Below are 11132 nucleotides of genomic sequence, written 5' to 3' on the forward strand. Positions count from 1 at the left end.
AACATTTTTGGATGAGAATACTAAGGGGGGGGACCAAAGGCCCCTTTGGCAAGGAGATTAGTAGGGGTGTGAGCCATTGTGTTAATCAGTCACCCCAGTAAGAAAACTGCCAGTTTGAAGTGAAGTGGGAGAAGATGGGAAGGAAGGAGGAAAGGCTGTTGGACTTCTTGGATTTTATAAGACAGGAGTTATTTGGCTGCAAAAGTATACTATTCTTTAAGACAAGGAAAGAATGAGCCCAAAGGTGATTCAGAGATCATCAGGGCTGCCTCCTCAGTTTGAAAAGACGGTACTATTGCTTTGCTTTCAACAGGCTAGGGGTGAGGTGGTCCAGCAGAGCCCTGTAGCATAACCCCTGCCTGGCAAAGTTGTGGGGGCAGGACTGCTATCCCAGTGGGTCCAAAGGTGGGCCTGGAGGGCAGACTGTGGAGCCAAAGAGGATTATCTTTGTACCTTAAGATCTCATGAAGTTTGCCTAGGTTTTGAACTTGCTGGGTACCTGTCACCCTTTTCTTCTTTCCTATTTCTCCCTTTGGAATGGAAATATTTATTCTATGCCTGTCCCACCACTGTATTTTGGTTTCATTTTGAATAACTTGTTTGGTTTCACGTGTTCACATCTGGGGAAGAATATTGCCTCAGGATGAATTGTACCTAAGGCCCATCTATATCTGATTTAGATGTTATTTAGATGAGACCTTGAACTGTAGACTTTAGAGTTGATGCTGGACCAAGTTAACTTCAGGGGCTATGGGATGGAATATTTTGCATGTGAGAAGGACATGAATTTGGGGGGGCCCGTGGTGGAATGTTGTGGGCTGAATATTTGTATCCCCTCTCCAAAAGTTATATGATGAAACCCTCTCCCCCGGTGTGATGATATTAGGAGGTGGAGCCTTTGGAAGTTAATTAGGATTAGATAAGATCATGAGATTGGAAGCCTCACTACTGAATTTGTGCCCTTGTAAAAGTCAGAAGAGGGCTTCCTCCCCCTTTCTGCTCTCTGTCATATGAGGTTACAAGAAGAAGTCAGCAGTCTGCAGCTGGGAAGAAGGCTTTCATCAGGACTCAACCATGCTGGCACCCTATCTCAGATTTTTAGCCTCCAGAACTGTGAGAAGTAAATGTCTGTTGTTTATAAGCCACCCAGTCTTTAGTACTTTGTTATAGCAGCCTGAATAGACTAAGACACTAGGCTTGGGGGTTTCTGATTTCAACAATTTCCCCATGATCTCTAATTGTTTCTGTCATTTGGCCTAGGACTGATATAATACTACTACTAATAATGATTCTCCTTTAATATAATCTCGAAACAGTGAAACACTGGTATGGTCACAGCCAAGAAAGAACACACTACAAAGAAATGCTTTTGTCCTTTGAATCCAACAAGAAGGACTCATCTTTATGCAGATCCAAGCCAACAATCGCAAGATGCTCCCTGAACATTAATCTTCCCCCTTTCTTTCCTTTTTTCCTTGCTCCTTCCCTCCCCCATATCTCCCCTCCCTTCCTTCATCAAACACAATTTAACAAAGCTTATGGATGACATATCCTAATGAGAGGACCTTTCTACTGGCACTTGAATGATCCTGTCCCCTAAGAAATATCCTGACCCACATTAAATCTCACCATTCTTTCCTCAGAATTGAGCCCCCTCCTCAGAATTTTAGGAAATAACTAGAAAATAGTTAAGAAAAGAAGAGAGTTTATTGGAATTTTCCCCATTGTTTGACTCTCACTTACAAGGATTAATGAGCAGGAGATGGAAGCTTTTGTTGCAGGGATAGAGTAAGACTTAGAGCCTTTATAACAACTATTTGTTGATTTAGAAGAAATTGTGTTTCACTAGCAGGGTCATTCATCAGCGTGAGGCACTAGCAGCAATGTGCCCAGGAAAAATCAATTTTCCAGAATACTCAGAGCTTACCAGAAGTCATATGCTCTGAAGGCAGGAGACTCAGTTTGCTTGCTGACGAATAAAAAGGAAAAATAAAAATGAGCATTTTAAACCAAGGCACACATCGTCATCGTGCTGTGGCAAGTTGTATCAGTCAAAGCTGTTTAACAAAATTTTATGGATTAGTAACCTTTTTATAACCCAAATAAATCATTTGGGTTTCAGCAAGCCTGAAACACCCAGTACTTTGGATCAGATGGGCTTTTCTTTCTGGATATGAGAATTCATCATACTCATCATCATCATCATTATTATTTAGCATTTTGGTTAATTATTGACCATAAAAGTGAAAATATTTTATTGCTCTCAAGACCATAATAAAGATGCACACTATTTAATTATTCATTAGCATTTTCATATCTATTTTCTACTCCCCCAATTTTTATCCACATTTAGGATTAGGGACAGGACATATTGCACATAACTCTTTCATCCAGAGTACAGTCCTCACTCCCACCAGCTCATTTATCTATCCCCGCCTTTTGAGGAAATGGCAGCTTAGGTAAACTTTGAGTAGAGCTATGTAGCTCTGGAATGAGTGGGACAGACCAGTGGCTACCTTGAAAGGCTTTGAGGTGGGGGAAAGTACACATATAGGCCCTGGTCAGAATGGGCAGGCTATGGATACTGGGTCATTTCAAATGGCACCTAGAGGAAAAATGTCAGGTTTGTGTTAGGACACTTGAAGAGAGGGTGAAAATGACAATAAATAGAAATCACCCACTTCATTGAGCTGACACGGTAATAATTGACATGCATATTGACCATGTAACACTGTGGAAGGGAAAGCTTGGAGCTAACTTAGCTTGAAAAGGTATAATTATGCTACCAATGCTTTTGCAATGGCAGGCAACATCCTGCTTTGGAAATCACACTCATACAATAAAATTTTGTCTTCTAACTTTATAGATGATAAAACTGAGCTTCCTAGAAGGAAGAAATTAACCCAAATCACCTAGGCAGGAAGTGGAGAGACAGGACTAGAATCCAGGTCCTAGGAATCCCAGCCATGAGCATCTTCCTAACATCACTGATTGATTCTGCAACTGGCAGAATATAAGGTCAAGTGTCAAAAGGCTAATACCATCCTTTTAAGATGTATATTTTCAGAAGTTACGTTTACCAGTATCTACCTCTGAAATATTCAGCCTTCGATACTCAGGAAACACTCCCTTCTAAAGCTGTTTGATACTGCTGACAGTACTATTTCTTGGGAAACTGCTTTGGTTTCTTATTGATGATCAGAATGGATTCAAAGGACTCAGAGTATATCTCTTTCTCTGTCTCTGAGATACCCAGTTTAACCTTTTCCGGTAGTTTTATTATTGTTGTTGTTGCTATTCCCATTTCACAAATAGATACATAAAGCCCTAAAGGGTGATATCTTCTTCAAGGACATATAACTATGAAACTGTGGAATAGGGACTAAACTACTCCTACTCCTACAGTGCTTTGCATTTGTCTACCCTTGACTGTGAATAGCTCTCTGAGATATGTTGGATGGAGACTGAGATTAGCTCCTCTGAAAATAAAATGAATTAAAACCTCTATGAGTTATGTGTGGGTTTTATAATTAGAGTATGTGTGGTAGACAGTGATAGGAGCTGAGCCATTACCTCAAAGAAACAGGGTGGGAAAGCAACTGACAACAAAAAGTTCTATGCCTAGGAACAAAATTATTTCCTGAAATAGGAAATGTTGGCTACAAAGGGGCAACAGAAGGGAATGAAGATCGATGGCTGTTTTCCACAAATCCTTTTGAAAACTCAATCCACTAGGGAAGTAACTATTCATTTTATGGAATTATGAGATATTTACACTTCATGATTTATTCAGAACAAGTACTGAGATGCAATAAGCAATGTGTGCTCATTTATGAAAAGGTGTCTTCAGGGAACAATTGGATATTAAACTTAATTCTCCTATATAAGTGTATTTTGCAATAGGACAACTTTGTTCACTGAAAAAAATTGACATTTTGTTCAATTTCAAACAGAAGATGTAGGAAGTATTTCTTATTCAGCATATTTTAGAGTGGGTTGCATGCCTGTAAATAAAACAGATTCCTTTTAATGAAGTTCTAATTTTTATTATTTATGGTGGTTTTTATTTATGGCAACACAAGGACTTGAGAACTATAAGAACTTGAGTTTCTGAACCTGCCTCCATCAAGCAGCTTTAAAGAAGAGAATTATTCACTGTGGAAACATACTAAGGCCTTTTCTGCTATGAAGGTAGAAAATAGCTGCATGTAGGTTCCTGAGCATTTAGCTTTGTTCCCTGGGTACTAGAAGATTGCCTGGGTCCATGTCTGAAATCTTATGCCTGGTTATGGTTACCACAACACAGAGAAATTTCCCTCCAGTCTTGTCTTACTTCATTCTCTCCAACACATGGAGCCATCTTCAAGGAACAATGCTTTTACCATGTTATCATCAAAATCAAGGATTTGCAATAGCTCTCAACAACTGGAAGCTAATGATTCTCCAGGACAATGCCTCATACAGTAGAAATAACATAGGATTTGGAGTTAGACAAAGCTGGGCTCTAATCCATGCTCTGGTAACGTGTAATGTTTGCAAGTCATTCAAACTTTCTGAACTTCATTTTCTGCTTCTCTCAAATGAAAATATGCATATCTACCTCCATGATTATTTTGAATATTAGAGATAATGTTGATATAGATTGTTTTAAAAGGGCCTCAATAATTCTTCCCATCCCTGCATGCATGCCATTTTTCAATGTGACTTTGCAGCTCTTTCCATCAAAAGTCGAGTCTAATTCTCTACTTCTTAATCTGAAGTTGGCCATGTGATAAACTGATCAATTAAACATTAGCAAACATCTTGCAAGCAGAGGCTTTAAACGTGTTCGTGCTTTGAATATTACCCTCTCCTTCCCCTTTTGGAACCCAACCACCAAGTGTGAAAAGCCTAAGCTAGCCTTCTGGATGATGAGAAACACATGATCCATCCACCCACATAGCCGCAGTTGACAAGAAGCCAACTCCCAGAAGCTAACAGCAGATGTATGAATGAACCCAGCCAAGATCATCGGAAGAACTGTCCAGATGAGCCCAGCCCAAATTCTGAACTTGCAAAGTCATGAACTAAATACATTTTTCATTTTAAGTCACCAGGTTTTGAGATAGATTGCTATACAGCAAAAGTTAAGTGATACAAATGTGTGTAAAAAGTCTGTTACAGTCCATGGGATGTAATAGATACCTAAAAATGATATTTCCCCATCCTCCCTAATGTAGCTTGACCTGAACATTTCAAATTTTTGTTACTTACCTACGTAAACATTCCCAAAGCATTGACATAGCTACCATGCTTCTCTCTCAACCTATGAAGATCTAGTTTTCCACAACCTGTCATGATTTAAACATTTATTTCAAATCCCAACACCTCCACAAGGCCTTCTTTAACAACTGTAGCCTACCATTACTACTTTTATTTTTCTGATATTCTATTACTTACAGTCTTTTAAAATACACAGTGTAGCACTTTAGGTATTAACTCACTGTCCTTTAATAACCGATTGATGTGTGTGGATCTTCATTCAGTGAATAAATATATATTGAATTGTTACTGTGATAGATTCTGGAGACAGAGATGAATAGGATATAACTACCTTCAAGTTATTCACAGCAGCAATAAATGCAGACTAATAATAGTGATGCAGTGTGATTTGTGCTATAAGAGAGGTAAGTATAGTGGTGGGACAAAGGCAGTTTTGAGGGTTGGAAAAATCTTTTCCAAGGAATTTGTAGTTTAGAATTCCACCCTTGCACCCCACCCCACCCCCCATCATTCTGGTGACCTCAGCCATCCAATGTTCAGAGGCATTTGTGTATACCAAGTTATTAAGAAACTGTGCTTAACCTTTGGTGCATAACAACACTTTCAGTTTCTCCTGAGTGCTTATTGTGAAATTGGCATTATTATTTCTCGCTGCAGATGAGTAAACTGAGGCTAAAAGTATTAAAAAAAACTCGTCTAAAATCTTGTTTTCTTTCTTCAAACTAGACTGTATGCATCTTGAGGACAAAAACCACATTGTAAATCTCTATTTTCAATAAAGCATATAGGACCTAAACAATTTTCAGTGCACACCCGTGGAATGAAAGAGAGAAAGGAGCTGGATATAATAGTTTTCTCTTATGGGTTAAGAGGGAATTCAGTGACCTCCCCTTTTAGCATAAAATACAAAACGTGGTCTACAGCTCTCTGAAGGAACTATCACAAATTTATCCTTACAAGCTCCACTCATGCTTGACTCAATTGTACTATTTGTGTTCTAGCCATCCTAGGCTTTTCTCAGTTCTTAGAACGTGCCAAACCCTCTCCTGGGCCTTTAACACCTGCTATTTCCTCTGTCTGAAATGTTCCCCTTCTCTGTGAGTCTCCTTCATCTCTATACCTGACCAGCTCCTATTCATCCTTCAGGTTTCAGCTCAAGCATCATCACTTCTTTTTTTGTTTATATTAATTAATTAATTTTTTTTATTTTTGGCTGCCTTGGGTCTTTGTTGCTGCACGCGGGCTTTCTCTAGCTGCTGCGAGCAGGGGCTAGTCTTCGCTGCGGTACGTGGGCTTCTCATTGCGGTGGCTTCTCTTGTTGCGGAGCACGGGCTCTAGGCACGCGGGCTTCAGTAGTTGTGGAACGCGGTCAGTCATTGTGGCTCACGGGCTCTAGAGCACAGCCTCAGTAGTTGTGGCGCACAGGCTTAGTTGCTCTGTGGCATGTGGGATCTTCCTGGACCAGGGATCGAACCCGTGTCCCCTGCATTGGCAGGCAGATTCTTAACCACTACACCACTAGGAAAGTCCCAAGCATCACTTCTTAAAGAAGGAAATCATGAATCCCCAGACTACATCAGGTCTTCCTGTTAGAGACAGACACAGAATTGTGTGATTTTAATTACACAATTTAATTTTAATCTCTGTAATTTTAATTACATGTTTACATTTTGTCTTCTATACTGATAGCTCTCTAATCACAATCTTTTGTTCACTGCTTTTCCCCAATGGTGACAGCATATAGTAGGCATTCATGACATTCATTCATTAATTTAAGTAAATGTATTATTTGGTGAGGAGTCTGTGCCTGTCCTGCGTAGAGATGGTTATTGTGTTGTGGTGCAGAATATTTCACTTGGTGTTGTAGTATGGCTTTAAATGGCATCGTGCTTGAAAGAGGTCTATGTACATTGTAGTCACTCTGCACTTGGGTCCATGTTGTACATTCAGTATCTTGATTGAGAATGAGAGATACGTGACTCCCAAGCAGTCAGTGCTAATGCAGACATTTCACTCCCATCCACTTCGCATTGTCTAACATTATATGATATCAAATAGATCATGGGAATTGTAATTTTTTTAAACAAATTGTCTAATCTTTGCTGCCGAGAAGCTTTCTTTAAGAAGGTCTGAGAAGCTATCAGAATTTCCATCAACTTGCAACAATATTCTATTTTAAAAAAGGAAACTATTTGGTCATGAAATGCCTGTTGGATAAATTTTGTTTGTGGTGGATGTTTCCCTTTAGATATGCTTTGTCCATACAGTTAATACCTAATGTTTTCCAGTTCTTAAAGAATAATAAAGTCACTGAATCATCATCAGTGGAAATGGTTGTCTGGAACCATTCACTATCTGTAATTAATCACATTATGATAACAAAATTTTTTTGAGAATTCTGACTCCAGGAAGCATATTACAAGCATTAAAACTTAGTTCTTGTAGCAGGATAAAACTGGGCTTGAATTCAAGCTCTGCCATTATGTAGTATATAGTGGTGGGACTTTGAACAACTTAACGTTTATAGTGTCAAGTTTCTCATCTGTGAAATAGGGATCCTAATAGTATCTGCCTCATTGGGTTGTTGCAAGGATTAGAGATAATCCATGTTAAGTACTTAACTAAAACCAACTCTGTGCCTGCCATTTGCTCAATGCAATTATTTGGTATCAAAATTCTTGATAATGATTATTACAGGGAGAAAGGATTAGGGAGACCACTTTAAGGAAATTGAATGAACAAATGCATGGAACTAGGGCTACAAAAAGGGTATGGACTGTATTTAGGGGTCAGTGAGGAGAATCTTCTACCTTGATGGCAGAGTTTATGAAGGAGACTAATAGGAGGACAGATTGGGGATATGTGTATTGAGGATAAGAAATTGGAACTCCATACTGTAAACAATAGGGGGTCATTGAAGTAACTTTCTTTTAAACAGCACCAGGTTTGTAGTATATGTTCTGCTACAGTTTCAAAGTATCAGGAGACACTTTAGTTTTTACTAACTGCTGTGGACTGAATTGTGCCCCTGCCCCCCAATCCATATACTGAAACCCTAACCGTTCCCCCCACCCCTGCTGTGATGGTATTATTTGGAGAGGGAGCCTTTGGGAGGTAATCAGATTTAGATGAGGTCATGAGAATAGGACCCTCATGATGAGATTAGTGCCCTTATAAGAAGAGAAAGAGACACCAGAGCTGTCTTTCTCCCTGCCATGTGAGAACAGTGAGAAAACAGCAGTCTACAAGGCAGGTGGAAAACAACCATGCCGGTACTCTGATTTTCGACCTGAGCCTCTAGAACTGTGAGGAAATAAGTTTCTGTTGTTTAAACTGCCCAGTCTATAATATTTTGTTATGGCAGCCCAAGCAGACTAAGATACCAACTGTTGAGAAATAACTCTGCTTGAAAATAATGTATTTTTTTAAATGTGGTTTTAAATGATGTCCTGGTACAGCATGAATTTGTAGCTGCAAGTTCTTTAACAATAAGCAGTGGGTCCCAGGTTATCAAATACCTTTGCTCTCTGAGTGATAGACGTTAAGAATAATTTGATACAATGTAATCATTAAACACCTATCCGGAGAATACTGATAAACAGGGAAAATTGCTGCTCTTAGAGCAGTTCTAAAATATTCATGTTTCTCATATGCAGGTATACCAGGGACCATAATCACCAGTCTCTTCTTTAGGCTACCAAGACACAGATAGATATGGGGAAAGTAGAGCCCCAAAGAAAAGGAGTTCAAAATTAATGAAAAATTTCTTAAGCAAAGCAACAGGAAAGAAATAACAGAGTAGTCATAAATTCATTCATTTATTTACTCATTCATTCACTGAATAGACATTTTTTTGTTCACTTATATCTTCTACTTGGTAAAGTCCACTTTTACCCTTAAGGAAAATTGTAGGCAGTCTTGAATGAGTCAAAAAGGTAACAGCAGAAGGCTCAGAAATAAGGTTATGTCCTCTCAATTTAGGTAAGTAGATAACCAAGCAGATAAAATAAGCCTTCTGGTTTGTGAAAGAGTTAAGCCACCCCACCAAAAAAAAAAAAAAAAAAAAAGTAAAAGACCCCTCTGCTGACTTCATATCAAATTGTTATCATCAGTGCTTCCTATATAGTCAGAGAAGTTTAAGTATGAAAATGAGCTATTTTTTGACCCTGAGAAAAGAGTAAATGGATGGTGATGTCTCTAACTCTTCTCAAAGGTTTAATGAAATACACAAATCCTTATATGTCTTTAAATTGTGCTGTAGTTTGTTTCCTATTTAATTATTGTACTTTAACAAGTAAATATGCTCAACAGTTGAACAGACTCCTTTTTGCCTTGAAATATATTGAGTGTAAAAACATGTCTCCTTTAACCACAACCATGGAGCATAGTTGTTCCAAATACAAGGCTACTATTGTAATACTGTCAGCATGGTGAGAGGTGATCCTAGTTGGGAGCCAAATACTTAGGCATAAATGGTGTTTTTCCATCATTTCAAAACACTATTGAAAGCAAATAACTAGTTATTTGGAAAACAACCAGTGTATAGCCGCTGTTTCATTGAAAATAGATAACTGCTTTTAAGTCAGTTCATTTTATGTAGATATGATGTTGAAGTGATGTCAGTTGTAAATTTTTGGAACTACAATATTCTTATATTTTATTACCTTTGGTGTCCATATTTTCAAATACACTCTGCACATTCAGTGCATATAGAAGGGATCTAATGATAACCCTTATATGTTTATATGTGTATAACTTTACGTTTCAAAAGTATTTTAAGTGCAATTTCTCATATGATTGGAACAACAATCTTTGAGGTTTTTTTCCCCCTCATTTTAAAGATATGTTAATTGATGGTTAGGAAAGTTAAATGGTTCACCCAAGGTCACACAGTTAGTACATGACAGACACACCACTAGAATTCAGGCATCTAATTCTCAGTCCAGTGAAGCTTCCATTTCATGAAGCCAAGCATCTCTTTTCTCAGGGAAAAGTGAAAAGGTCATCACCTTGAAACCCCTTCTTTAGAAAGACCAGTTGTTTTGCTATTTTCCTCATTCATCTTCATATTTCCTTATATCTCTTTAATCATGGCTTTCTGTCACTATCAACAATATCCAGAGTTTTATGCTTCTCCTACCAAGGTAGAACCACAGCTTTCTTCTTTGAGAAACTCCTATAGGCAATTTTTCATGGTATTTGTAGGAAGAGTACTCTGGAAACAGTAGTTCATCACTGAGACACTATGATAGGATATGGACAGTTCTGATAGAGGAGAATAATTGTGTAACAATGTGTCATATTCTTCAGGTAATCGGTAGGCTGAGTTTTTGAAACAGCAGCCCTAGGGGATTAAATACAACAGGATTCGCAGTAGATTCTAGGTGTGCTAAATGATTGGCACGAGGATCTGGATGTCTTAGGAGCCTAAGTGGAGACCGATAAAGATGAGGAGTCATGCAGATCAGCATTGTCCAATAGAAATATAATGCAAGCCATATATGTAAGTTTAGATTTTTGAATAGGCATACTTAAAAACTGAATATAAATGAATAAAATGAATTTAATAATATACTTTATTTAACCCAATATATTCAAATATTTTAACATGCAATAATTTTAACAAGAAGCACTTAAAATTATTAGTGATATATTTTACATTCTTTTTAATAGTAAATTTTGGAAATCTGGTGAACATTTTGCATTTACAGTTTGGATCAACTATATTTCAAGTGTTTAATAGCCACATATGGCCAGTGTCTGCTATATTGGATAGAACAGTCTGGAACTTTTAATAAAGATTGTTTCATATAGGGTCATGGAAATTCTGAAGTGTTACTATTACTTGGAAAAGGATAAAGGTGCAATTT

This window comes from Phocoena phocoena, chromosome X (genome assembly GCF_963924675.1).
Source record: "Phocoena phocoena chromosome X, mPhoPho1.1, whole genome shotgun sequence".
NCBI classification, from domain to species: Eukaryota; Metazoa; Chordata; class Mammalia; order Artiodactyla; family Phocoenidae; genus Phocoena; species Phocoena phocoena.